Below are 27411 nucleotides of genomic sequence, written 5' to 3'. Positions count from 1 at the left end.
GGAAGCCCAACCTCTCAGGAAGCAGAGAGACACAGGCTCTGCCTCAGCTCTCATCTTCTTACTTATTCAGTTCTAGTCCCTGCCCTGCAGGAGAGTGCCACCTACGTAATCCTTCCTCAGTTGAACAGTGTCTGGGAACGCCCTCACAGACATTCCCAGAGGCACGTCTTCTCGATGGTTCCAAATCCAGTATGGACGACGGACCATCACACGTCAGTTTGATTTCTGATACTCAACTTGCAGAGATCTCATGGACAACTTGTGTTTGAGCGCACGTATATAAAAGTGTGTCCCTGTACAGACACGCTATACATATAATTGAGTGTGTATTGTCAGTAAATTGAGAAAAAATTAAAACCAGGCCCACATATAAATCCAGCATGAACACCGTCCAAGGCTGATGTGACTCAGTCTGAAGGAGCCAGCAGGATGCTGGAGGCAGTTCTGAAAAGAACCAGAGGCGGAGAGGGTACGGGCATCAGGGGAGGATATGAAATGGGTTAGTGTCCTAGGTAGGGCGATAAAAGCATAACCCTGGGAGCAATCTTTTTACAAGGAGGGGAAGAAAGTCTGCAGCATACTCCCATGTAGCCCCACAAAGTTTAGTCCTCCACACTCTGGGTGGGCTGCTAGGTGGTGGGAGGCCAGGCTTCTCCCTGTCTTTCCCCCCGTGATGCTTAACAGTGTCTGTGTGTGCTGGTCACCGAGACACAAGAAAGCCTCACCTTCCAACAACAGTGATGTGTGTGCTGCTATCTTGGGCTTTGGTTTTGGGGGGTACTGGGGAGCAAGAGGCATTTGCATGTGTGTCGGCCTGGCTGGAGAAGGAGCACGAAGCCTCCAGATGTGTGGGCAGCTCCCAGGCACACATGCTCGTCGCTCATTCACTGGTCACTTCCCCGTCTCCTCCTTCAGCTCAGCTGAGTTTCTAGGGTCCGGAGGTTCGTGGAGCTGAAGTTCCTCCCTGAGCCTCTCATCCCCAGTGGCTAATATGCTGGCACACAGTGATTCGGGCAGAGATGCTGAGGTTAAAAGGCCAGCCTTTGTCCATGACAAACCGATGAGCCAAGCTGTTGGGACAGGGAAGGGTTCCTCTCAGGAACTTGGCCTTGTTGCCTATGAGTACAGACATTTCCAGTTCTCGTTTTTGATTCTGCCATTTACAGTTCAGAGAGCTGGACACATTCCACATAGAATGGGGCCTTGGCTCTGCTCTCTTAGGATGGGACCGGGCTCTCTGGATTTCTAAGTTTGTTTCTCAGTCAAGGCCCTGAAAGGGGTAAAAGTTGCTGGCCATCTCCAACTGAGAAGGGGAGCGGCAAAGGGCTGTTTTAATTTGCACTATGAATTTTAAACCCTGTAGCTTCATGTGTTGGGAGACCCCATCAAAATGCTAATAGCGCTGTGTTCCTACCTCCTGCAGCCCCTTCTGCATTCGGGAATATTTATGTGGGAGCAGGGAAGGATCGCAAAGAGTGGAGGTGCAGTTTGCCTGGACTCCACCGCAGCCCTGTGGGTTATAAAGTCTGAATTAATAACCCCAGCTGCGCAGGAAAGCTGTGGTTGGCCACAGGCTGGGCGCTTCCCTCAGAGGCAGGTTCGACTTCTCAGCTTTCGGCTTCCTTTCTAGCGGCAGGGTGGCCACTTTAAAATATCTCTATTACCGCCGTGTGGCTTTTTAAATACTGTGTCTCCAGGAGGCAGAATAGCAAAGGACACGTAGTTCACAGGGTTATGGCTGCACATTGCAGCCACATGGCATTCAGGGCCTAGAATGTGTGGAGACAACTGGCACCGAAGCCAACACCAGCGCGGACACACTGGCATTGTTCTAGACTTCCTGTGCCAGAGCATGGGAGGGTCCAGAAGCCTTTGAAATGCTAGATATCTAGACTTAGGCAGTCTATTGGCATGGGAGCAAGGCATTTTGGGTGTCTTCAAGGAAGCTGCCCACCAGATTCATGGTGTCGTAGCTTGGGTGGTTTTGACTGTAGTCATTGGGTTCTGATGCTCCCTCTTCCAGGTTTGGCTTGGACAGAGCCTCTGTCTCCCTTGAACCTCATCGTCCTCATCGTCTTAAGTAGGAAACACCTGCCCCTTTCTGGAAGCCCTGTGAAGCCCACACCTTCCACAGGCATCTTCAGGCAGAAGGCTCTGAGACTTGGGAGTCTTGTCCACCTCTAAGGACAAGTCCCTTAAGCCACCAAGGCTTGTAGGTTCCTCTGTTGCAAAAAGCCCAGTAAGTCTGTCAGCATGGGTGAGCGGCAGCCAATAGGGTTAGGATATCAGGATCTGGCCCTTTGTCTATGAGGCCTCACCAGGATTTAATTGTACATGTGTGTGCTGGATCCCATCACCTCTGCCTGTAAAATGGGCATACTGCTCACGTATGAAGCTGGGGGCAGGGAGGGGGATGACAGTGCAGTTCAAATGTGAAGTGAGGCTCTGGGGTGTCCTTAGCCTTATTCTTCTCCAGATCAGGAGCAGATGACTCCAAAGGGGCTGGAATGGGCACCGAAGCTGTTTCATACCAGCTGATGGCGTGAGGGATCCAGGGCCATACACTGCCCCTCCTACATGTCTGGCTAGGGCAGATCTGCACAGGAAATCACTAGTGAGACTCCGGCTAGCATGTGCGTTTGTCACAAACAGTCCCCAAGCCCCTGAGCAGATGGGAGGCGGGATGGGAGGGTTATTAACGGTGGGCACGAGGAGTCCACAGCTTCTGTTCTGGTTCATGGGGTCAGGACATTGGTGCTGTCTTCTCTGCCTCCCCAGGTCCTTGACAGCTGACCACTGGGAGTCTCATATGGCCCTGGAGCCCTCTTACCATCAGCTGCTGACAAAGCTGCCTTTGTGCCCATTTCATCCTATCTGGATACACCTGCTCCTGGCCCAGAGACAAATATGGCCAAGAACACCCCAGGACCTCACTTCTTGTTTGAACCCTACTCTCATTTCTCCCTGGCTGCAAGGGAAAATGAGCAGCGTGCCCATTTTATAGGCAGAGATGATGGGAGCCGCAGTGTGCATGAGCAATTGAATGCTGGCGAGGCCTCGTAGAGAAAGAGCCGGGATGGCGACATCCTATAAGACCTTTGGAGGACCCTTGCTGCACTGTCTGGAGACCCTGTGCTTCTGGGGTGTGCCTCCATTTATGTTTTGTGTTCTGAGCGTGCTGCGATCCCAGCACTACCCTACCGAGACCCTGGAGCACAATTAGAAGGCTGACCTGGGGATTTACTACTAGAACTGATGAGATTGATTGACAGGACTGGTGCGGAAGCCCCACCCCCATTCACAGGACAAGTGCAGGTGGGGAGCCTTGCCGAGCCTTGGATGGACCCAGTACCCCAGCAGCTTCATTAAGGGCCACCTGGGACACATGCAGGACACAGCAGGAATGCATCCTAGCATGGCTGGGTTCTGCTCACCCTCCACTCCCAAGCTAACCACCCCCTCCCCTGCAGCTAATTTAAAACAAAGCAGAACAAAGCCAGGACTTGGTTCGGAGCCACGAACTGTGGAGCTTTTATCTGTCAACAACGCCTCGGGTTGGCAAAGGGCCAGCCTGGGTTCTGGTCTTGGCATGAACGCCCTGCAAGGTGCTCAGGGAGAGCTGCGTCTGACTTCACAGCCTCTTCCAGGGACCCAAGCCCCAGAGTCCTGGTCTCGGGACTCACCAACAGCTAGGAGGTGTTATGGTGGCTGCAATGGAGAGCGAGGGTAAAGGAGGGGGTGCAGGCAGAAAGAGAGATAGAGTGAGGGCGTTCAGGCAGGAGCCGGGTAGGAAAAGCTGGGCTGTCTTCCTCTTGGAACAGCCTGCTGACTTGGGACCTGCCACATGGAGAGACTAAACTCAAGTTCTTCAGCATTATCTGGGAAGAATGTAAGGAATAATCCAGAGTCCAGCTGCTGCTGATTAAATGCTGGCTTGTGAATGGGGAGGAGACGTATCTGTTCTGCGGACAGGAGCCTCAGACACAGAGCGGGTGGGCTCCTAGGAGCATAGCTAGGGAACACTCATTTTGGTCACTCTCAAATTATTGTGATAAATAAATACACATAACAATTCACCATTTTGACCAAACACGCATGTATGGCTGTGTGTGTGTGTGTGTGTGTGTGTGTGTGTGTTGACAGCCAGAGGTCATCACTGGGTTTCTTCCTCAATTACTCTCTACCTTATTTTTTGAGACAGAGTCTCTCATTGAACATGGAGCTGGCTGAGTTGGCTACACTGCCCAGCCAGCTAACCCGGAGATCCAGTCTGAGCCTCCACAGAGCTGATGGGTGGCTGGGGATCCAAACTCTGCTCCTCTTTCTTTCACTCCTAACTGATGATCTTAGAGATCTGTTTGTATCTACCTGTCCTTGTATCATCCATCCACACACCATCAGACCATTCACCTTCTCTCCCACCCACACACCATTCAACCATCTACCTACCCTCCCAACCACCCGCCCATTCACCCACCCTTCCACTCACACACCATCCAACTGTCTTTGCGCTTACCCACTTACCCCTTATCTTTAAGCCTCCATACCTACACCCACCCATACATTCACCCACCATCCATTTATCCATTCACACATCCATTCATCATTCATTCATTTTCACTCTGCAACCATCTACCTATTCACCCAACCACACGTGCCCCACCCTCTATCTCTCCATTTCTGTAACTAACTCTAACTTGACTACTCTTTTCAGCCATAAGAACTTTCACAAGTCATTCTCTACCTGCCTACCATCCATCCATCCATCCATCCATCCAGCAATTATTTACTAAGCCTGGGCCTGAGGGTCACACAAGGGCAACAAATGGGGTAAGATTCTGTCTCCATTTTGGCAGAGGCTATAGTCAGGTAGGTGGGAAAGAAATCACAAAACCAAAACAATATATATTCTGTTACTCCCCACACCCAGACACACATTATTAGGGTAACATAAGAGAATCGTGTTTTATCATGTCCGCCGTGATACTGGGAATACTCATCAGGAAAGATCATTGAAGGAGGGTTTTGAAGCTGGTTAGGAGTTCGGCAAATGTTGGGAGGAGTAAAGCTCAGACCTGAGAAAGGAAAAAGGGAGTTCCGGGAGGAGGGAACATTAGTTAGGTAGAGCCAAGCTTGCTGGCAGGGTCGCTCAGGTGAGTTCAGTCTGACAGGAGAGTGTTCTTACCATGAGGACATGAAGATGGGCCTGGGGACCAGCGGGGGATCAGATGGTAAAACATCTGTGTACCAGCAGAGGGAGGCCATGAAACCCTCTGCAGCAAGGCAGACATGGTGCCTGCTGTATACTTAGGGGCTCACTGTGACATCAGAGGTGGCGAGCTGGTGGGAATGGAGGATGGAAACTGGCAGCCAAGCCCCGATCCCTTCTATAGCCAGTGGACAGGCTATCCTGGACTTGGTGGACACGGGTAGGAGCCATGAGGATGGAGGCTGGAAGGAGCTGGAGGAGGAAGGCTTCCTGGAGAACCACACCTCGATGTGTGGCATGTTGGTTTCATCAGGGCTATGAGGACTCAACAGGCAACACTGTAAACTCGGAGGGCATTATCAAGGGGTTACACCGTGTGGCAGCCTGCTGTGCTTATTGACTTATCTGATATGTGTATGGATGTTTTACATGCGTGTATGGATACACTTCACATGCGTACCTGGTGCCCAAGGAGGCCAGACGTGGCCATCAGATCCTCTGAATCAGTGTTACAGACCCTTGTCAGCTGTCAATGGTACAAGAGCAGTCAGTGCTCCTAACGCCTGGACCATCTCTCCATCCCCAACCTGATGTATTTAAATCAAAAGGTAGGGGGCTGGAAAGAGAGGTGCCCATAAGTCATTCCAACCCAGGCTTTCACTGTGAGAGGTTTTAAGACGTCACTCTTTTTTCAAAATAAATTTTTAGTATCTCAGAAACCAGGCTGAATCACAAAAAAAGTGAGGTCATAATTAATTAAATTAACTGGTGCTATTAGGTGTAATTAAAACTACAAAGATTGTGATCTTGGAACCTGGTGTGAGGCTCTCTGCCGCCTCCATCTCTGCCTTTCTCAGGGAGTTGCCCCCTACTTAGCAAACTTGGCTGTCCCTCAAATGAGCTCTTGAGATCTCTGTGGTCAAGGCCACTTTCCGAGTGAGATTCTTGGTTTCATTCAAGGCTACCTCGGACCTCAGGGAGAGCTTTGTCTACAAGAGTGGTAGTCAGGTGGGAGTTGAGCCCCTTCTGCTCAGTTCCTGGCCTTTTCTTTCATCAGGTCAAGGGTCACTGCCCACCTCATCTGGCTACCATCTATCCACACTTGCTTCCTCGGATCCTTTTCTTGTCTCTCAGGGGTGCTCCGGCTGGAACATGGGAAACAACTCCCCTCCCTGGGGGCAGAAAGAGTGGAAAGCGATCCTGGCAGAGTGGCCTCCCTGGGAAAAGGCTCGGCAGGAAGTTTGTCTGCCCAGCCTATGTGGTCACAGTTCATCTCCTTTCGGCTGCAGGAAGATGGGATCTGTCTGCCCTACAGATGCTCCAGTGGGAGCAGCAGACATGGAAAGTGATTTTGTCAGAGCTGGGCCCTGTTCAACCTCCTGACACGAAGCCTGCAGCTGCTTCTGGCTGGAGCCTTTAATTTCGTTAATGTGTGACATTCACCCAAGCTGCATAGCTGACGGGCATGCTTGACATTAATACGTGTTTTGAGTGTTCCCTTGAGCTCATAAAAACTCATTATCAGTTCTGAGCCAGTAAATGCAGTTCCCGATCCTCAGAGGTGCCCCGGGCAGTGGAACCCTGGACATCTGTCTTCACCAGCCGTCAGACTCCTCCCTTTGTTCTGGGACTCAGTGTCTCAGCTCCTGGGAGGGGAACAAGACTGACGTCCCCAAAGCAGAAATCTTGCTTCAGGTTTACAACCAAGATAAGAGGCACCTTCTGACGCCTCTGTGTATCTATCTGATAAAGACATGTTGAAGTGGACACCAAGGCATGGTGGTAGGAAGGTTCTTGTGTCCTGAAATAGATGTGCCTATGGTATCTGATAAGCAGATGGTAAAGAAGTCTGCCCCAAAGCACCAGGGATCTGTTAAAGACCAGGAGTATAGCCATTCTTAGATTAAAATGGATATAGTGCCTCAGACTTGTGAGGTGTCTATCCTGTGTGTTAAGACTCCGTTTGTTGTCTCTGTGTTATGGAGGTCCGTGCTACACAGATAATCATACATGTGGGTCACAGTCTACTCCCATATCAAAATTCTATCAAGTATTATGGATGGATAAGGATGGTCACTTCTATGTCTAAAATGAAAATATAGCCAAGAATGGTGCCTCACAGCATTGGGGAATTGGAGGCAAGAGGATGAGGAATTCAAAGTCAGCCTTAGCTACATAGTGAGGTGAAGGTCTTCATCAGGCTAGGTGAGAGATTCTGTCTCCAAAATATAAAAACAAACAAACAAACGAAACACAAGAACAATAAAACCTTCCAAAATGAAAATTCTGTATGTCCATATGTATGAGCATGTGTGTGAGAAAGAGGACATATTTTTGTGTGTGTGCATGCATTTCACATGTGCACGTCTGTGTTTGTGCATATGTCCAAGTGTGCACACATGCTTATGTGGTATGTATATGTGCACATGTATACTGGTGTGTGCGTGTGCTTAGATTTCTTCAACTGAAGCTGTCTTCTGGCCCATGATGCATGAGGTTCCCAGGGTTCACACTGTCTGATGGCGCTGCACAGACAGCCAGGTAAGGCCAAGCCTTGCCCTGAGCCATACTGCTCCCCATTGGTTAATGTACTGAGACTCTCTCTCTCATGTACGGGACCTTCAACTCACCATGTCTTATTGGGAACTCCCTCATGTGGAAGCCATACCTGTGTCAGTCTGGGCTCCCCAGGTCTAATTTCTAATCCTGCCTTGCCAGAACTTTCTCTTTAGTCTTTGAGACGTTTGCTTACCTCCTTTGTGTTCAGGATCTTCAGCCCTGAAGCAGTTTTTCTTGTTGTGGTGCCCTGGTTCCTGTCTGAGGCAGCATGAAGTGACAGAGCTTCCACTGATCATTTTGACTCAATTTTTGTGGTTGGAGGGTCACAACTGCAACCTTGCTCCCGCCTGTTTGCCATGGTGGCTGTAAGCCTTGCTTATATTATTCCTCTGTGCCGTGACAAGCCAGTTCTCAGGACTAGCCTACGCCTTGGCTAGTCAATATGTCACTAGGATGTGGTGAATTTTAGCCTTCCTCTGCAACTCCTTGTCCTCAAGGTGACAGGAGAGTTGGGCTTCTGGGCCACACCATGGAGCTCGGATGTCGCCTCCAAGCCTCTCTTCTGGTTGCTCATCTCTTCGTGCATATTACTTGAAATTAATAGGTCTGCCCAAAGAGCCTGCGTTCATGAGGTGATGGTGGACTCCCCTTCTTCTTCTGTTATCAGGAAGCCCTTTGCAGCTCAGGGCAAAGATGTGCATCCTGGTGCTGGGCTCCACAGTGCATTGTCTTGGGTGCATGAGTCCCAGTGGTTCAGGGCTGGTGTGGGAAGATTGGCAGGATGGAAGAGGTGTTCCTGGGGCTTGGGCTCTATGCCCTGCTCTGGGAGTCCTGGTCTGGCCCAGATTCCAGGGGAAGGGGAGCCTCGGGGAGAGGTGTGCCATGTCTCGCCATATGCAGTCTGAAAGCCACATGTATGTACCCTACAAACCCTTGCTTTCCCTCTTCTCCCTCTAGAGTTGCTCTGAAGCTGTCATCAGAAGACTTCAAACATATCTCTCAGTTCCTTCCCAGAAAGGAAAAGGACAGCTAGAAGAGGTAAGATTTCTTGACATGGTGACAGGGGCCTGGCTCGTTCAATCAAGATGACTGAACTTCTCATCTGTGTCCTGCCCTCCAGGATCCCCCTTCTGAGGGAAGGACAGGCTTTGGGCTCCTGCCGTATCTGTAGAGGTGAGGGGAGGGCAGCTGTACACCTGTCTCTGTCTCCTGATGTTAATTCAGGGATGGCAGAAGCAGCTGGGGGACCATCCAGAAGTGGGAACTAACTCTTAGAGAAGGGCACAACTCCCAGGAGCCCTTTCTGGTCGCCCTCAGCACCCGCCTCAGTCTGAGGACCGTGAGGAGGAAGCAGTTCCATAGGGCACTCACCACCTGAAGGTGACATTTAACATTTAACATCACAGGAATAGTGTGTGCCCCCTTGTCCGTGATAAATCTCGGCTTGTCAAGACTGACTTCTACCTCTGGGGGCTCTGGGACCCCGGATATGCTGGGTGGCCTCACGGAAGGTTCCTGATTGAGGAGTTCAGGCCTACTGTCTCCTGCCTAGCTGCAGCCACTTCAAGGTGCGATCTCGGCATTATTTCTAACTCCATTTTAAAAGAGAAGAGAAACCTGGTCTCGGGTGAAAAGACTTTCTCGGGTCACAAAACACTGAGTGACACTGAGTGATAGGGCAGGGTTTGAATCCCTGACTTAACAGCACCGGAGATCTGGGTCCTTTACTCATTCTGTGACTTGATAGTCAAGATGAAACTAAACCTATGAACTGAATTGCCTGTGTGAAATTCTGGTTCTTGAGAAAGCCTGAAAGTGGTTTGTTCTTTCACCCCAAGTTTGTCTTTAACACTGAACTTTTTGTAAATAACTATGGGTCTTGTTTTTTCTGTTCTTTTGTTTTGTTTTGTTTTGTTTTTTTCTGTTCCTAAAACTAGGAGAGTAAGTAACATCTTCTCACATTATCTGGGGAGAGCTGAGATGAGGAAGACTCTAAAAGTATCCTACACAGTTCGTTGTGTGAGCTCCTCTGTTGCCTTCCCCATGCTAGAGGTGGTTGTCAGCAGGGCATGGTAAAGGCACACAGATTTGCTTTAACAGTGGGCTGGTGGCATTTTCTATCTAGTTGCCCTGCTGTCTGTGGCTGGCCTGCACTCTGCTACCTTCCTCATTCCCGATTCAATTCCTCAGCTGTCTTTTTGCTCTGTGCAGCGGGCTGCCTGTGGGTTATTCTGGCTGTGATCTAAGACTGAGTGGCCAGCAAGTGCTAAGGTCAGCTGAGGTTCAAGTGAACAGTGGCCCTTTTGGCATCTGTAGCCTGCAGTTTTCTAGCCCTGCAACCTCCAATAGTAGCTTCAGCCTTGATCCCCACAGGAAGCATATATACACAGCCTGGATCTTCTCAGCTTCCTCCGTCAGAGGCCTAGAGCTGCTGAGAGAGAGCTTAACTCCCGCCCCAGGACAGTCCTCCACCCATACATCTCTTCAAACATCACAAGCATCGAGAGTCATCACTGGGTGGCCTTCCGGAGGGAACCAGGAAGCCTGACAGTTGAGCCTGGGCCCTCCTGTAAACAGACAAATGCACAGGAAACAACATAAAATGGCCTCAAATTAACAGGCAGAGGCCAGGGGCTGCAGGGCCCTACCTTGTGCTGGGACATAACTGTATCTAGCAAGTGATCGACAGCTCAACTGTGGAAGAGACAAATAGCATGCAGCTCTTTGATACACACGCCCCAGGTCATCCCGTTCTGCCCTCCCAGCCTCTCAGCCATCCTGTAATCCCAGAACTCTTATCAGGTGTCATGAGGGAAGGTGATGGCCAGTGGGTGTCCCCTGCTTTACTTTCTTAGAATAATGACAGCCCTCTTGGGGTCCTATGGCCTCTCAGAGGACCTTCCTAAAAATACCCAGGCTTCTGGATATGAGCATGGGTGTTTATCACTGAAGACTGATGCTTCCCAGGAGACACATACCTTTTCCTGTGCCTGTTCTAAAAATGGCTGGGAAAGGGGTCTGGCTTGTGTCAGTGAGCGCTCAGTTCTGAAGTCCTGGGGCTTGAGGCCATCAGGGTGTGAGCTGCCTTTCCCAGCTTCTACTCAAAGCTGACATAGCTCTCCCAGTCACCCTTCCTGGACCCTTTCAACCGGTAACTGTTGATCGTACCAACACTCAAAAGCCAACCTCATGAGTGTCCTATGGGTGGGGCCATTTGAGCTTCAGAGAAACGATGACCTGCTCCAGGGTGCGTGTCTACCAGAGGTTAGGGGAGAACCCAGCACAGGCCTCCTGCCCCTGCAACTGTTTGCTGAACATGCAAGGGCCCATCTTCCATGCACGGTGATACCCTTCCCTAATTCTCTACTTAGCTTTGTACAGTGCACACAGAACAGGACAAAGGAGGCGCCCAGTCAGGCACCTGAAATCTCAGCACTTGGGTAAACTGAGGCATGATCAAGAGAGGCCCGACTTAGCTACACAATTAGACCTTGTATGTGGAGATTATAGATACATAGATACATGCGTGTGTGTGTGTGTGTGTGTGTGTGTGTGTGTGTGTGTGTGTGTGTGTGTGATTCATTCTCACACATAGGGTGGGTTGGGAGGGCTTCAATGGGTCAGGATGCAGAGTTGAGATAGCTGAAAGGTGACTGAACAGATTGGATCTCTATCTTGGGGTTCTTCACCCTCAGGGATTTATCTCCCACTGCTGGGGACTGGCTCTAATGGATCAGAATGTCTCCTTATGCTGAGTAAAGCCCTCCCTGCTCTGTCCGCCTGCCCCGAATCTGCTCCCTGGGCTGCTGAGAAGAAGCATGGCTGTGATTCTCGCACTCATAGCCAGCCCCGCTCATCCGCTGGTTAAGGGTCCCCAGCCACCTGGGCCTCCCTCTGGGATGCAAAGGTAGATGCTGCCTTGACTTCTAGTCCACTCTCCTCTGAGCAGACTCAGCCTGCACCACTACCCTCCTCAGCCTCAGGGCCCAGCCTGACCCTAGCCAGGAAAAGAAGCCAGCCGTCTGTCCTTGATGCTGGGTGTCATATTGAGATACCATGATTCTGCTGGGATTCCAACTTCTGCTTCTGTATGTTCCCAAGGTGCAAAAGGAATCTGCTGTGGTGGTCGACACATTCGCCAGTGGTTCATCGCTAGGCACGAGGGCACCATGTGGTGGGCAGAACTTCAGCCCCCTCCTTAACTGCTACCAGCCTAGGCGATGGCCTCAGTCCATTTTCTAGCCCACACAGATGCCCATAGGCATCTCTATTTTCAGACTGTGATGATGGACAACCAGTGTCCCCCAAAGATGACATCACTGTCTTGCTGTCATTTCCACATAGCCTGACCCAGGGCCCCTCCAGCCGGAACATAACTCCAGCCTCTACAGTGTTCTCTGGCTCTGTGCCTGACATAGGTGTACTGAGGGGCCTCCTCCTCACTCACCTCAGCATCCTCCAGAGCTTCCTAGATTCAGGCTGGTCCTGTGTGTACCCGTAACTCACAGTAACCCCTACTGTTTCCACCCATTTTTGAAGGCTTCTGTGCCTTTTTCCCTTTACAAATTCAGGGTTGTCGTGTGGTTTTATGTATTTTTAGATTTATTCTATTTTGAGTGTACTAGTGTTTTTGCTTGCATGTATGCATCACATGTGTGCCTGCTGCCTATAGAGGTCAGGCAACTGCATCAGGTCCCCTGACTGTAAGCCACCAAGTGAGTGCTAGAAGCTAAGCCCTCATCCTCTGTGAAATCAACAGGTGTTCTAACCACTAAGCTATCTCTCCAGCCCCTCAAGTTCGGTTTTAAGTCTACACAGAAAAGCTTCACTGGGGGTGAGGGGTTGGGGACACCCTTGAGGTCCCTACAGGAGGCAAGGCCAGTGAACCATCTATCTGGGAGCCTGCAGATCCCTGGCTCGGTTGTCATGGAGCCAGGCAGACTGGCCTGCTTGCTCACTGGGGTCCCCATTCCAGGACATTTTGGAGAGATAATAATGTCTTCATTTCCCCGGCGAGCAAATTGATTCTCTGTGTCATGCGGCAGTGATGAGCAGACACCACCCCGAGAAGCTGCTACTGTTTAATGATGATGTAAATCCAGCTGTGAATCCCAGCTGGAGAAGGACTTTGGCTGCAGACTGAGTCAGATGAAGACTGCCTCATCAAGGGCCCTTTCAGCATCAGAGAAGGGTAGTGACAGGCCTAAGGTCACACAGCAACCAGCAGTAGAACCGGACCTCACTGGAAGCCTCCTGGCCTGCTCCAAACCCAGCTGCCTCTTTTCTTGGTGGGCAGATAAAACAGAATATCATTAAACAGCCTGCAAACAAAGGATGAACCCTGGCCCCCTCAATGCAACAGTGCAAGCTGTTATCTTTATCATTTGTCCCCTGCCCCAAGAGCTGCTGACCGCAGGGCAAGGGAGTGACATCCCATGATGTGAAGGAAGGAGGAGATTGTGGTATTAAGTAAGGAGACTCTATCTGGAGTCTGAAGCTTTCTGTCCATTTTTTTTTTCTAAATGGCTATTACTTTCCAGAGAATTTTCAGGTTCGTAGCAGTTGGAGGAAAGGTGGGGAGCTTCTAACATGCCTCCCATCACCACAGACACAGCCGCCCACTGAGAACTTACCTCACTGAGACCGTGTCATAGTCAGTAGTGCACAGGGGCATGTCACTGCTGCATAGGCTGAAGCCTACGTGGGGGATCACTCACGTCTGGTCTGTGTGTTCTGATGAATGAGAACATGGCATGTGTCTCCTATCAAAGTGTCCACAGGATAATTTCACTTCCCCAGAGGTGTTGAAGCCCACCTGGCCATTCCTCCCTTCCCCCTCATCCCACCACCCACATGCATATTCCTGTGTTCACAGCGCTGCCTTTCCCAGGGCTTCTCGTGACTTGGTAGATCACTGAGTCTAAGACTGTCATTGGCGCTGCATCTTCTCATGACTAGAGGGCTCGCCTCTTTCCCTCACTTCCTATCTCTCTCCTTCCCTTCCTGCCTTTCTTTCTAAGACAGAGTCTCACTCACCATGTAGCCCTGGCTGGCTTCACCTTGCAATTTCCCTGCCTCAGCTTCCTAAGCACTGGAGATACAGGTGTGGCCACAGTGCTGGGCAAGGTTATCTAAGGTTTTTTGTTTTGTTTTGTTGTTGTGTTTATGTTTTCCTTTATGAACCGTATAGTTTCACGTTTTACATTTAGGTCTGCGCTTCATAATTTTTGTAAATGAAAACAAGCCTTTGTCTAGATGATGATGGTGGTGATGGTGGTAGTAGAAATTATGGTGGTGGTTATGATATGATCACGGTGCTGGTGATTGTTATGATGGTTATGATGGTTATGATGGTGGTGATGGTGGTGGTGGTGGTGATGGTGATGGCTGGGATGATGAGGATGATGGTGGTGGTGGTGGTGATGGTGATGGCTGGGATGATGAGGATGATGATGGTAGTGATGGTCCTGATGATGGTGATTATGGTGGAGGTGATGGTATCCATGGTCGATGACTTCTGTGTAGTGTCTAGTGTCCCCAGTACTACTCGTTGATTAGATCTTCTTTATCATGTCACCTTTGTTTCATGTCACTGATCAACTGATAGGATTTGTGAGGTTGATGTCTGCACTCAGGTCTGTTCCTTTAACCCTTTGTCTGTGCTTCTGCCAATCCCACATGGTCATGATTACTCCAGCAGTGCCACATGTGTTAGCGTCAGCAGCCCCTGTCTCCCAGCCTCTGTATTTCACACTGGATTGGTTGTCCTGCTTAATTGAATTTTGGTTTTGTCTATGTAAACCATAGAATCAGTTCGTTATTATCCACACATGTCTTGAGAGCTTTCGAACAGATTCTGCTGAATCTGGAGCTCCGGTTGGGAATCTGGCAGTAGTGAGTCCTCCCACCCGTGAACATGGACTGTCCTTTGCCTTGGTTTTCCTTTGATTTTTTTCATCTGAGTTTTGTGTTTTTCTAAGTTTGTCTTATATAAACTCAAACTATTTCTTTTGTTTGGGTCTTAGTAGAAATGGTTGTCTGCTCTTAAAAAGTACTACTTTATTTTTAAATGTGTCTAGGTGTGTGGACACTAGCAAGAGTGCCCATGAAGGCCAGAGGCATTGGGTCTTCTGGAGGTGGAATGAGAGGCAGCTGTGAGCTGCCTCATGTGGGAACTGCGAACTCAGATCTTCCACAGGAGCAGGGTGTGCCCTCGACTGCTGAGCCATCTCCCCAGCTCTGCTTTGTTAATTTCAAATTTCATACGCTTATTGATGTGTGAGAAAGCAGTTGGTTCAGCAGAACTACACCTAGGTGTGTTGGGCAGGGTGTCCCACAAGAATAGAAACAAGAATCAACAGAGTGTGTATGTGTGTGTGGGGGGTGTGCGTTTGTGTGTGTTTTTATTTAAAAACAAAATGGGCTTCTGCAAAGACGGAGGCGGAAGAGAACCGAGGCCAGCACTTGGCGAGTTGGAGATCCCGCAGAACCAATGGCGTTAGTTTCTGTCTAAGGATAAGAGAGGAAGGAAGGAGAACTAGTGTCTCAGCTCATGAAGCCACAAAGTCTTTTCTCACTTAGGGTCTTGGTCCATTTCACCGTACTTCAAGATACTCAAGGCTACACAATTTAAAAAGAACAGATTTCCTGCCACCTCCTGAGGAGAGCTGGGGAGCCCAAGACTGCGGCCTCATGTTTAGGTTAAATTCTCTAGTGAGGATCCTGTCTCCATGAGGAAGTACTGTGTCCTCATATGGAGGTGGAGAGGCAAGAGCTGGTGTTGCTGGAAGCCTTGTTAATAAGAGGCTTAATCCTGCTGCTTAGGAAGGGTCCTCGTGTGCTCCACTCCTCATTACATAGACACACACACACACACACACACACAGACAGAGACACACACACACACACACACACACACACACACACACACACACACACAGGCACACACGAAGATGACAAACACAGGACAAACCACAGCACAGTGGGCTCAGCTGGACACACAGACACACAGACACACAGACACACACACACACACACACACACACCACACAGCGGAAGATGAGGGACCTAAGTCTGATTTCTGAGACCCACATGGTAGAAGGAAAGAAAAGGCTTCTTAAGTTGTCTTTTGACCTCTACATGTATGTGTTGTGCATAGTCCTATGTGTGCATACACACAAACAGAAACTAGAGAAATAAATTTTTAAAGGGGAAGGACAAAGCCACAAGAACCATTGAATTGATACTGTTGTGTTTTGTGAAACAGGACCTCCTTATCTAGCCCAGGCTGGTCTTGAACTCACAATCTTACTGCCTCGGCCTCCTGGGAGCTATATTTGCCACCATATCTTGTTCAATTAATACTTTAACATTTTTATTTTTTTATATGTATGGACTCTTTGCCTGCATGTAATGCATTGAAGGAATGCAATGCCCATGGACACCAGAAGAGGGCGTTGCATCCCTTGGGAACTGGAGCTAAAGATGTCACCTGTCATATGAGTGCTAAGAACTGAACCCAGGTTCTCCGAAAGAACAGACAATGCTCACACCCACTAAGCCATCTCTCCGGTTCCTGTATTAACACTTTTTATTACACTTACGGATATCTTCACACAGAGAAAAGCATACTTGAAGAAACCCCTGGAAGTAACTCCCACAAGGCTCAGTGCAGATGAGACATGCAGCAATCCAGTGCGCATGTCCTCATCCCCATTGTCACTGTGCCTCTTTATTTGAAAGCTGTCGAGTAACTGCAGGGTAGCCACGCCGTGGGGAGCTCTGACTACTACGATTCCTTGCTCTGGAAGTGAGCACAGGACTCTAAATCCACACTGTTTGCTCTCTCCGATGTGTGGGTGTACTCTACCCAGCAGCCCACACAAGCACCCTGCTCTTCAAAGGCTGCAAGGCCAGGCCGTGGTAGAGCAAACCTGTAGTCCCAGCCCACGGGAGGCAAGCAAGGAGGATAAAGCAAGCTCTAGTTCGGCCTATGCTATATGACAAGACCTTCTTTTACGTATTTTTTACTTACTGTTCACATGTGTATACTATATACATGCATTTTTTTTGATTTGTTTTCTCAAGTCAAGCTTTCTCTATGTAGTCCTGGCTGTCATGGAAGTAGTCCAGGCTGGCCTTGAACTCAGAGATCTACCTGTTTCTGCTTCCTGAGTGCTGGAATAAAAGGTGTGTGCTATCATGCCCTGCTACATACATACATACATATGTATGTGCACTTATGTATTATGAATACATGAAGCATGTGTGCATTGAGTGTGCCAGAACTTGTAGGGAAGGGGTCAGAAGACAACTTTCTAGAGCTGAGTCTCAGCTTCCACTCTGGGTGCCAGGGATTGAACTCAAGTTATCAGGCCTGTGTTGTAAGCTTTTTACAAGCTGAGCCATCTCACTGGCCCATAAGACCTTCAAAGGAAAGAACGAATGAAGAAAGGCAGGCAGAGAGGCTAAGCTATACAGACATATTCTTTGGAAGTGTCCATACATACTATTAAAACCTGTTAGAGGTTGTAGCCATCGCTCAGACCCTGTGAGATTACAGCAGTCGCTTAGACCCTGGGAGATGACAGCAATTGCTTAGACCCTGCGAGGTTAAGGCCACCACTCAAACCCTAGCTCACCACAAGGTCTCCCAAGGCAGCGTTTCATTCTGGACCCTGCTGGGGCTGATCCCAGATCCTCTGCAAGAGCAGTAAGCAGTTCTTGATGGCCATTTCTCTATTCCCTGGTTTGAGGTTTGTTTTAAAATTCCATACATACAAGTCTTACCCTTGTCACTTGCCCCCTGGAAGGATAGCCCACTGCCCCGTTCCCTCACTAGTAAAGTGGAGATGGCTCCCAGGAGTCTTTGCAGGAGGATGGGATGGAGCCAGCCGAGGAAGGGAAAGGGACCTGTGACGGAATCCTGCCATAAGACTCTAGAACTTCAGGTGCCCTGCCCTGGAGATGAGCCTTAATTGGTACCTGTTCAGATGTAGCTTCCTATGGACAGAGTCTTTGTGTCTGGCCTGGTGTCTGAGGAACTGGGCACAAAGCTTGGTCCCCAGAGGGGCAGCTTATCCTGGGGGCCTCTGAGAAGTCAGTCCCACTTGTTAGCTCAGGAGACCCCTACCCTTGCCCATGCCCCCCGTCCCTCTCTCTCCACCCCTTTCCCTTTCAGCACAGCTCTGTGTGGAGGCAGCTGTTTTAATTAAAACTTGCATAAACACCAAGAGATAAGGATCCAGGGGTTTTTGCCTTGTATTTCTGCCAAGACTCCCCAGACAGTCTTTTCAGTAGGAAAGGTCCCTCAGGAGCTAAGATCAACTTCAAAGAAGAGGCTTCTTAGGAACCGTTGCCTTCTTAGGAAGAAGGCAAGCATGTTCACAGGAGACCCTGAGGCTGGAGCATGGAGTGCCGAGCCTGTCTGCTGCCTTACTGTCCAAGTCCTCTGGCTTGTTCCGCATCCTACAGTGGCAGTCTGGACGATGGCTCTTTAGAAAGACAGAGGACATCAGTCATCATAGAGAGGGGTTCAGGCCAAAGGCTGGAATTGAGATTTCCCAACGCCCAAAGAGCATCCATCCCATGCATGACCTTGAAGCCTCCCGGAGGCAGTGAGGAGAGCCAGCACAGCCACTTCCTTTAGAGAGGACCCTGTGGCTTTTGGGAACTCCTTAGCACATGGGGACTGGCCAGCCCTGGCATTCGTGCCTAAGCAGCCTCTATTGCTCATTCTCCTTCCTCCCCTCCCCCCCTCACAGACATTCCTAGCATCTCTTGGTGTGGACATTCCAAACCCCAATCTCTGGCCTCAAAGCGCTTGCTATAGGTTAGACCACCAGAGTGCTCTCCAAAGATAACAAGGGTTGCGTGAGCGTGTCTGTTATTGTTCAGGCAGTACAACAGCAGCTGGGAGCCTGGAAAATGCAGCAAAACTCCGCTGCTCCCTTCTCAGGATGAGAGGCCCCTTCCTTCCCAGCCTTTGTTCACGCCTGCCCAGCCCGGCTTCCGTGGAATCCTGGCTAAAAAGGCCTCTCTGTTAGCTTCCTGCTTTTCTTTACTCCTGTCTCTCACTGTAGGACAGTGTGTGTGGCTGCACCTCAGCAGAGGGCAGGGGCCTCTACTGCTCACAGAGCCACTCACTTCCAGTACCCACCATTGTCTGATTGCCTCTTGAGAGCCTTTCCAGATCTCAAGAACAAGATCACAGATGCTCCATTAAATGTGAACTCCACACAGACAGGGAAGACATTTGTACCTGTGTGATCATGTGTGTGTTCAAGCGTGTGTGCACACATCTGCATGTGTGTGTGGAGGCCCTAGGACACCTTCAGGTGCTGTTCTTCCTTAAGACCATGTGGATTGGCTTTTGAGGCAGACTCTACCTAGGACCTGGAGCTCAGCAGGGATTTTCCACATCCCTGGTAAGATGGTTATCCTGCTGCCATGTCTGGTGTTTTACACAGAGTGTGGGGATGAAATGTTCATCCTTCTTGTATGATGTGTGAGCTAGTTTTACATTGACTTGAAATAGCTAGACACTGGAGAGAAGAGAGTCTCAGTTGGGACAATCTATCTATAAGATCTGACAGTGGGCAAGCCTGTAGGCCCCATTGTGAGTGGGCCTACCTCTGATCCTCTGACCTGGTGGTCCTAGGTTCTATAAGAGAGCAGGCTGAGAAGCCATGAGGAACAAGCCAGTAAGCAGCACTCCTCTGTGACCTCTGCATCAGCTCCAGGTTCCGGCCCTGTTGGAGTTCCTGTTCTGACTTCCTTCAGTGATAGACTGATGTGGAAGTGTAAGCCAAATAAACCCGTTTCTCCTCATGTTACTTTGGTCATAATGTTTTACCGTGGCAATAGCAACCCTAACTAGTTCACATGGCAAGCATCTAAGAGATTAAGCCCAAGAAATATATTTCTAGGATAGCCAGTCCGGGGCAGTATTTTTTGTTCCATGCACTCTTTGGGACATCAATGGAAAGACATGTTGTTTATCTGAAATGTATACATAGCCAACATTTTGCTTTTTATCTGATAACTCTATCCTTTGAGTATCTTTGAGCTTGCGTATCAGCGAGATTTTGCTACTGTAACAAATGACTGAGGCAAGCCACTTATAAACAGATAAGGTTTATTTAGGGCTCACAGTCTGGGATGCCTCAGTCATACATTGTTGCTCCTGTTGCTTTGGGCTATGATGGAACATCCTGGTGAGAATGTGTGGTCAAGCAAAATGGTTCACCCCACAGGAGGTGGGGGAAAGGAAAGAGAGACAGGATTCTACCAACCCCCTTCAAGGACACACCCTCACTGACCTGCAGACTTCCTGCTAAGCTCCTGCTCTTGTTAGTTGGATTTTTTTGTTTGTTTTGGTTTTTTGTCAACCTGACACAAGCTGGAGTTATCTGAGAAGAGAAGAAAACAGTTCCATATTTTAAGTGTCATATTTTAGAACATTTTTAAAATTGATGATTGATGTGGGAGGGCTCAGCTCACCGTGGGTAGTGTTGTCGCTGGGGTTGAGGGTGGTGAGGAGATGATCCTGAGTTGTATCTGAAAGCAAGCTAAGCAAGCCGTAAGGAGAAGCAAGCCGGCAAGCAACATTCCTCCATGATCTCTGCCTGAGTCCTACATTGGCTTTGCTCAGTGGTGGACTGTGACTGGGCCGCGTAAAATGAAATACACCTTTCACCCTCAAGTTGTCTCAGTCATGGTGCCTCCCTCACAGCAACGGAAGGCAAACTCATGAAGTTCCTCCTCCCAGTGGTTCCGAGTCTGTGGTATGCAGGTGTATAGGGTCATTCCATATCCCTTGGAAGGGCCCTGAGAAGGACGTGCGGGTAACTTCTTAGGGGTCCTGGGGCAGTCTGGAGGACGTTTTCTCAACACAGTTCCACTGCATGCCCCCGCTTGGGGCAGGCTGGCTTTCCAGTGGTCCCTTTGGTTAGGGACTTTCTGAACACTTTAACACTTGAAGACTTTCAAGAGGCAACAGGATGTAATGAGTGAAGCCGTAGTTAAGAGAAACCCTGTGGCTGATTCTTTCCCATTTCATGAGAGAACTATCCATGAGTCCACTACAGTTTAGCACAGTTGGGAGTCATGGGTCTCTGAGAGTCTCCTCTAAGCAACACCCTATCTTCCTTCAGTCTCCTTTTGGTAGCCTCCAATGACTATGGTGTTTGGTTTGTGACATAGTGGTGTCAATTAAACCCCGTCTAGGGACTCCATCTTAAGTAGAGGCAGAAGCAAAAATGGTTTTTCTCCTGCCATGCTGGATTGAGTGAGTCGAGTCCTGGACTGCAAATGCCTAGAGCAGAGCAGCGGTTCTCAGCCTAGGGTCATGACTCCTTTGGGGATAGCATGTTGGATCTCCTACATATCAGATATTTTACATTACAATTTACAACAGTAGCAAAATTACAGTTATGAAGTAAGAACGAAATCATTTTGTGGTTGGTGGTCACCACAACCTGAAGAACTATATTAAAGGGCCACAGCATTAGGAAGAACCACTGCTCTCCTAGAGGTTGGTAGCTTCCTCCTGTTCATCAGTGATTTTGTTTTAATTCTATGACAGCTTTTGGGTGTTAAAGATTCAAGCTAAGTGTCAGACCACTAAAAAGCAAAACCATAAAGGAGGCTGGGAAGAAAGGGTGCTACCTTGTGACTAAGTGGATTTTCTGTTTAACTGAGGGTTAAGTAGGACACTTGTTCTGATTCCACCTCCGTTGTTGCCAATCTTTCGAAAATGTATTAGCCTGCTCCCTGGTTTTCCTAAGTGCACCATAATGACCATAATTGAATCTCTGTGCTGGCAGAGGATCCTCTGGGGGTGGTGGGCACACCATGGGAAATGTCAGTCTTCATGGAGTGTCCCAGGCCTGCCTGGAGGAGCCTGCAGGCGTGGGTGATGTGCTCTGTGTGGTTGCATTCTGACTCCCTCCACAGGCTGCACCACGGGCTGAGGGAAGCCTTAAGACTACAGCATGGATGCAAAAAGTCAGGTCCACCCAGTGTTTGACTTATCAGTCACATCTGGCTGAGGAAAGAGCTGGGTCTAAAGCCAACAACAGTGGCCATGGTGTTGGCACTGAGAGAAGCCCTGATGCTTGAATCCAGGAAAGCCATGAGCACCTGACCCTCAGCTTCCTCCTTTGTGAGCCAGGCCTATCTTTGTGCAGGGTTGCTCTGCTAAGACAGAATGTGTGAGTGTGCTGCGAACCAGGGCTTTTGTATATTTGAGGGGATAAAGCACTCCATTCCCAGTCCATCAGGAGCACACCTGTCCTGGGATTCTGTGTGTCCACTCACTTGTCATTTTTGCCCTCCTTCCTTCCTTCTCTGTGACCTGGCGGAAGGAAGATCCTGCAGCTTGGATGGCCAGTTTAAATTTGGATTCTGTCCCCTTCTCCCTGTGTGACTACATTTTCTTCCATAAAATGGGGTCCTAGTGTGACCTGAGTTGCCTCCAACAGCCACCACAGGAATTCAACGAAGGGCACTGGACTCCCAGACACTACCATGGCTTTGGCATCATCACCCCAGGACTTGGTGAAGCAAATTCAAGTCCCCAAGCTTCCATGGTTTGGCTCATGGTGAAGATACCATAGAACTAGGCTTGGGTTCTACACCCTTATCCTGGAGAAGAAGGAGACATTAAGCTCCTGACCACATAGCTTTCTGCCAGATCTTCCCCACCCCACCTGATTCCAAGGAATGGCCTCTGTGCAAAGGGACTATGAATAACTTGTGATAGGCCCTGGGGTCCAGAAGATTTCTTTCCAACAAGAATCAACTGCAAGCCCGTGCCAGGGTGTATCTTTCCTTGGGCCATAAGCTTAGAGCATTTAACAGACTCCCCTCCACCCCCTTACCAAAGGACCCAAGGAAGGTAGAGGAGTATCTGTGAGTGACCTCTGACCCTGTTGAAAGGGAGAGATATTCTGCTGAGATAGACTCAACCAAGTGAGCCCAATTGATGTGATCTCTTGGGGTGCTGGGTCAGCTACCCCTTGGTCCTGTGAGTCAGTCTACTTCTGCTCTGTGGGGAAGGGTAGCTACTCCTGATGGCTTTGGTCACCCACTCCCCAGAATATTCCCAGGACTATTTATGGCCAGGGGTAATGGCTGATGCTATTGCCAGCTAGTCACTCTGGGGATGTTGCTTAGTTATTAAGAGTACTGGCCTAGCATGTACAAAGCCCAGGCTTCCACTTCTAGTGCTGGCTAATAGGTGTGGTGGTCCCTAAACCTGTATGCTAAGATGACCCTGTGAGTGTGATGGGTGCCAGGGTCATTGTACACACACACACACACACACACACACACACACACACACACACACACACACACACACACACGGATAAATGCCCTCCTGGTTCATCAGTCCTTTGGGGGGGTGGAGGTTGGAGGACCAGGAATTCAAGGCCATCCTTGGTTATAAAGTGAGTTCAAAGTCGGGGTGGAATACTGGAGACTGTTTTAAAACAAACGAACAAACACAGTCACTGTTGTGTTTTAAGAGATGGGCACTGCCTGCGCGCAGGGCACCTACGTGGGCTTCTTTATTTATGCATTTATCTTTAATGGGAAGGCTGAGAGAAATTGCATGGTTTGTGAATATTTACAGGCAAATTACAGGGAGGAAATGAATTCATTCTTCTCTCCCACTGTTAATAGATCACGCTGGTTCCTGCCTCCCACACCCCTCCCTTTTCTTTCTTGCAGTAGTTCCACCGAGGGGACGGCTGGGTAGATGTGATGACTTGGTGTGCTGTTGCTTATCGAGTATCTACTGTGTGCGGGCATACAGACAGGAATACATTTGTATGTGCAGACCCCTCTCTGTACAGGGTACTTGTTGGCCAGAAACTGGTGGCCTAGTCACCTTGTGGCTGCTGCCTTGCTGGAGGCCACTGTCACCAGTGCGCTAAGCCATTGCCACCCAGGTTCCAGGTAGAGGCCCTGGTTCCTCACCTGCTTTGGTGGAAGGAGGGGCAGGACTTTTTTTCCCCCATGCAAGTCCAGATGACGTAGGCCTTAGGGGAGGGAAGATGAGGCTGGGTAGGTTTTCTTATGTTTGAGAGGGGGTGGTCTCATAAAGATCAAACTGGCCTTGAACTCCCTGTGTATGGGAAGATGACCTTGGACTCATGATCTGCTTTTACCCTAGATCTGGGGTTACAGATGTGTGTCACGATGCTGGGAGTTGAACCCAGGACTTTGTGCAAGCACTCTACAAGCTGAGCTATACAGCTCTGAGTAGCTTTCAAAGAATGTTTTAACGCCTTTAATCCGATGTTAAAACATCTAATGGGTTTCCTGTGTCATTTTGGCACACACTTCTGTGTACACACAAGCATGCAGGTGTCCCCTAAGCTTTCTTGATGGATGACAGACTCTGTGGTACCATCTTTACTGTGGTAAAAGCACATAGTAGGTCAACAGATGGTTGTTGGCTAATGGTGGAATCTTCCAGCAAAGCATCATGTATCTACAATGTTCTATAGCAATACAAGACTCTGCAGGTTCTAAAACTGACCAGCGACTCCCACACACATCTTTCCCTCCACGTTTTGTTCTCTCTCCCCAAGAGAGCTGCAGACTCCATGACCCAGTGACAGCTCAATCCCTTTGACCTTGTACTGCACAGTCCCATCATGATATCTGGGTTTCCGTCAGCCCAGAAGTCTCTCCTGTCCAGCTGGCAAGCTGACTCAGTGGGTAAAGGCTCTCACTGCCAAGTCTGGTGACCTGATTTCAGTTCCCAGAACCCACATGGTGGAAGGAGTGAACCGACTCCTGCAAGCTGTCCTCTGACCTCTGTGTATGTGTGTGTGTGTGTGTGTGTGTGTGTGTGTGTGTGTGTGTGTGTGTGTGTTACGGTCGGAAGCGAAAGCTCACACCTATGCATGCCCATGAACATGGACATTTATGTTTTTTAAATTCAAGAAGTTTTCTTGTCCCTTTCCAATCTCTCATTGACCCCTCCCCGGGGACAACATTCTAGCTTTATCTGTTCTAGAACATCGTAAACATGGATCCTACAGCAGGAAATATTACCCTGGGTTGTCAGGACAAAGCTTAATGTTTTAAGACTCCTCATCCTGGCTGTCGCCAGCATCGGTAGCTGATTCCTTCTTAGTGCTGAGTAGAGCTCCCCTCTCAGTGTCAGTAACAACTTGTTTATCCACTAGTGTTGGTGACCTTTATTTTGTTTCCGTTTGGGGCCATGATTGTAGTTAAACCTCAATGAAAATTGAGTCCAAGTCTGCAGTTGGAGGCAGAATTCCCCCCCCACCACCTTGGTAAATGTCTTAGAGTCATAATAATTGTATCAAAGATCAAACATAGGCTTAAGGTATTAGGAGATGCCCCTCAGGTGTACTGTGAAGAGCAGACGGCATTTCAGGCTCCTACCTGTGGTTCCTGAAAGCCTACTCAGTTCCTCCACTGCTGAGAGCTTTTGAGACTCACTTTTCCCCTTCCTCCCTTCTGCTCCTTCCACTGTTGGAGCTCTTTGTGGTTTGACTTGTTAGTTGCTTTGTGGACAGAGTCTTGCTATGTGGCCCAGGCTGGAATCTTTCTTCCTGCCTCAGCCTCCTGAGTTCTAGGATGCTAGGTCTATGACACCATGCATAGCTCTGTGTCTGTGTGTGTGTGTGGCGGGGGTGTTTCACATGTGCACACATGGGTATGATATGTGTGGAAGCCAGAGATCAAGGGTGGAGTGCTTTTCTCTATCATCCCCCACCTTAGTTTTGAGGCAAGGTCTCTCCCTGAATCTAGAACCCGCTGACTGGATAGACTAGCTGTCCAGAAAGCCCAGAGATCTTCCGGCCCCTGCCTCCCCAGTGCTAAAATCAAAGCACCTGCTACCATGGCTTTTTAAGTGGGTGCTGTCCCATGCTCACTCGCTCAGAAAGCACTGTTGGAACGGAGCCTCCTCACTGCCCTTGTCTTCGGCTGCGCTGTTGAGCTACTGATAATGAGCGTGTTTTGCTACGGGCTTTCTGAATATTTTCTTGCCTGCAGTGATCTGTCTGCTTGTCTTCTATGTTGTTATTTATTTGTGTTGTTGTTTTATTGTTAAGGGAATTCTTCAATCTCTCACAGAAAATATAGGGAACCCTCTTTTGAGACCTTGTAAGTAGGCAAAGATGTCTTGAGCCATTAAAAAATAGTAACCATAAAAGGAAGATTCAATAAATTGGACTTCATTAAAATGAAAAACCTCTGCACAGGGTAAGGAAATGAACAGGAAAGCCACAGATGGGAAACAATAACCACAGCATGTGTGCCTGGATGTCTGCGCCGTGTTTCTGAGTTCGCTCACACAGGAGCGTGCCCGGTCCTCTGTGCACCTATGATTTTACTCCCTGCATATGCTCGAGAGCTCTGCAGACCCCTATCCAACGTGGATGGCCCCTAGCTCTCTCGTTTGATCCCAACACCTTGGCCATGCCCATAGGTCCTGTCTCTCTCCTCTGCACCATCTGCACCAGTATTTTGTGTCCTGCCTCCCAGACCCCACAGCATCATGGGAGCTGGCCTCACATAAGCTGTTCTCCGGAACACACAGTCTCTGGCTGTTCATGCAGCTTCCTCAACTCATCCATAAGGCTTTCACCAGGCAAGTCTTCAGGGATCCCAGGAGCACAGTGGCATGAGAGGAGAGAGGCACAGCCACTGTGAATGGCTTGAGAGAAACTGAGGCACATCTTAGAAGCAGATCATCTGATACAGGCACTGTACATAAATGTTTCATAACAAAGTGGCATGTGGGTACTAATAGGTTCAGGACACAATGGCCATCCATCATGCTACGGTCAACGCTCCTCCTGGAACAACCCCCACCTTAACTGCCAAGGCCTGGGGAGAGACTGGAGCAGCAGTTGATCACCAAACAGCCGTTTATTTAACATCGTCACAGTGGCTGTGTTAACCCATTGCCTTCTCCCAAAGCCCATTGGTGCTCCTAGCTCTGCCCTCAAACTAGGCTGGACTTTTTGTGGTAAACTCTCCAGAGACTGTTGCTTTGATGAGACACCTACCAAAAGGAACTTGAGGAAGGGAAAGGAAAATCTTTCCCTCACAGTTCGAGGGTACCATCTATCAGGGAGGGGAAGGCAGGACAGCAGGAGTTGATACATCTGGTCACATTGTATCCCCAGCCAGGAAGCAGGAAGAGATGCATGCTGGTCCTCAGCTCACTTTCTCCTTTTTGTTCAGTTCAGGGCACAACCCCCAGCCTGTGGGATGATGCTACTCAAATTCAGGGGTATATCTTCCCCCTTTAGGCAGACCTCCCTAACAAAAACACTCAGTGATGTGTCAGCCAAGCTAACAAGTTTAACCATCACAGAAAGTCAGGGACCCGAGCTCCCACTCTCATGTTTATTTCCGCATAAAGAGGTGCCATTGTGATATTCCTTGTCCATGATCTGCTTTTCTTCCTGGACAGTGGACTCTGAAAGTAGCCAGTCCCTTCGTCTTGCTCTCTGCTTTTGTCTCAGAGCTCCGAGCTATGCCCAGAGCATAGAAAGAGCTCAAATATTTCAGGGTTGTCCAATGTCAGCTCATAGCTATCTGTAAACAGTACGGAGTGAGAATCTTCTTCCTATTAGGAAACTGAG

General features: G+C 49.2%; 1 protein-coding gene across 1 annotated transcript in view; it reads left to right on the top strand.

Moving 5' to 3' along the window:
* Tspan18 (tetraspanin 18) overlaps positions 1-27411 on the top strand; it is a 132827-nt gene that overhangs the window by 16175 nt on the left and 89241 nt on the right. The window contains exon 2 of the mRNA XM_032903759.1: positions 8726-8806. The gene's annotated coding sequence lies outside the window, so the exon portion shown is untranslated. The remainder of the gene's footprint in view (positions 1-8725; positions 8807-27411) is intronic.

The sequence above is a fragment of the Rattus rattus genome, chromosome 5 (genome assembly GCF_011064425.1).
Source record: "Rattus rattus isolate New Zealand chromosome 5, Rrattus_CSIRO_v1, whole genome shotgun sequence".
NCBI lineage: Eukaryota > Metazoa > Chordata > Mammalia > Rodentia > Muridae > Rattus > Rattus rattus.
The sequence above is the reverse complement of the archived record's forward strand: the minus strand, read 5'-3'. Positions and strand labels throughout refer to the sequence as shown.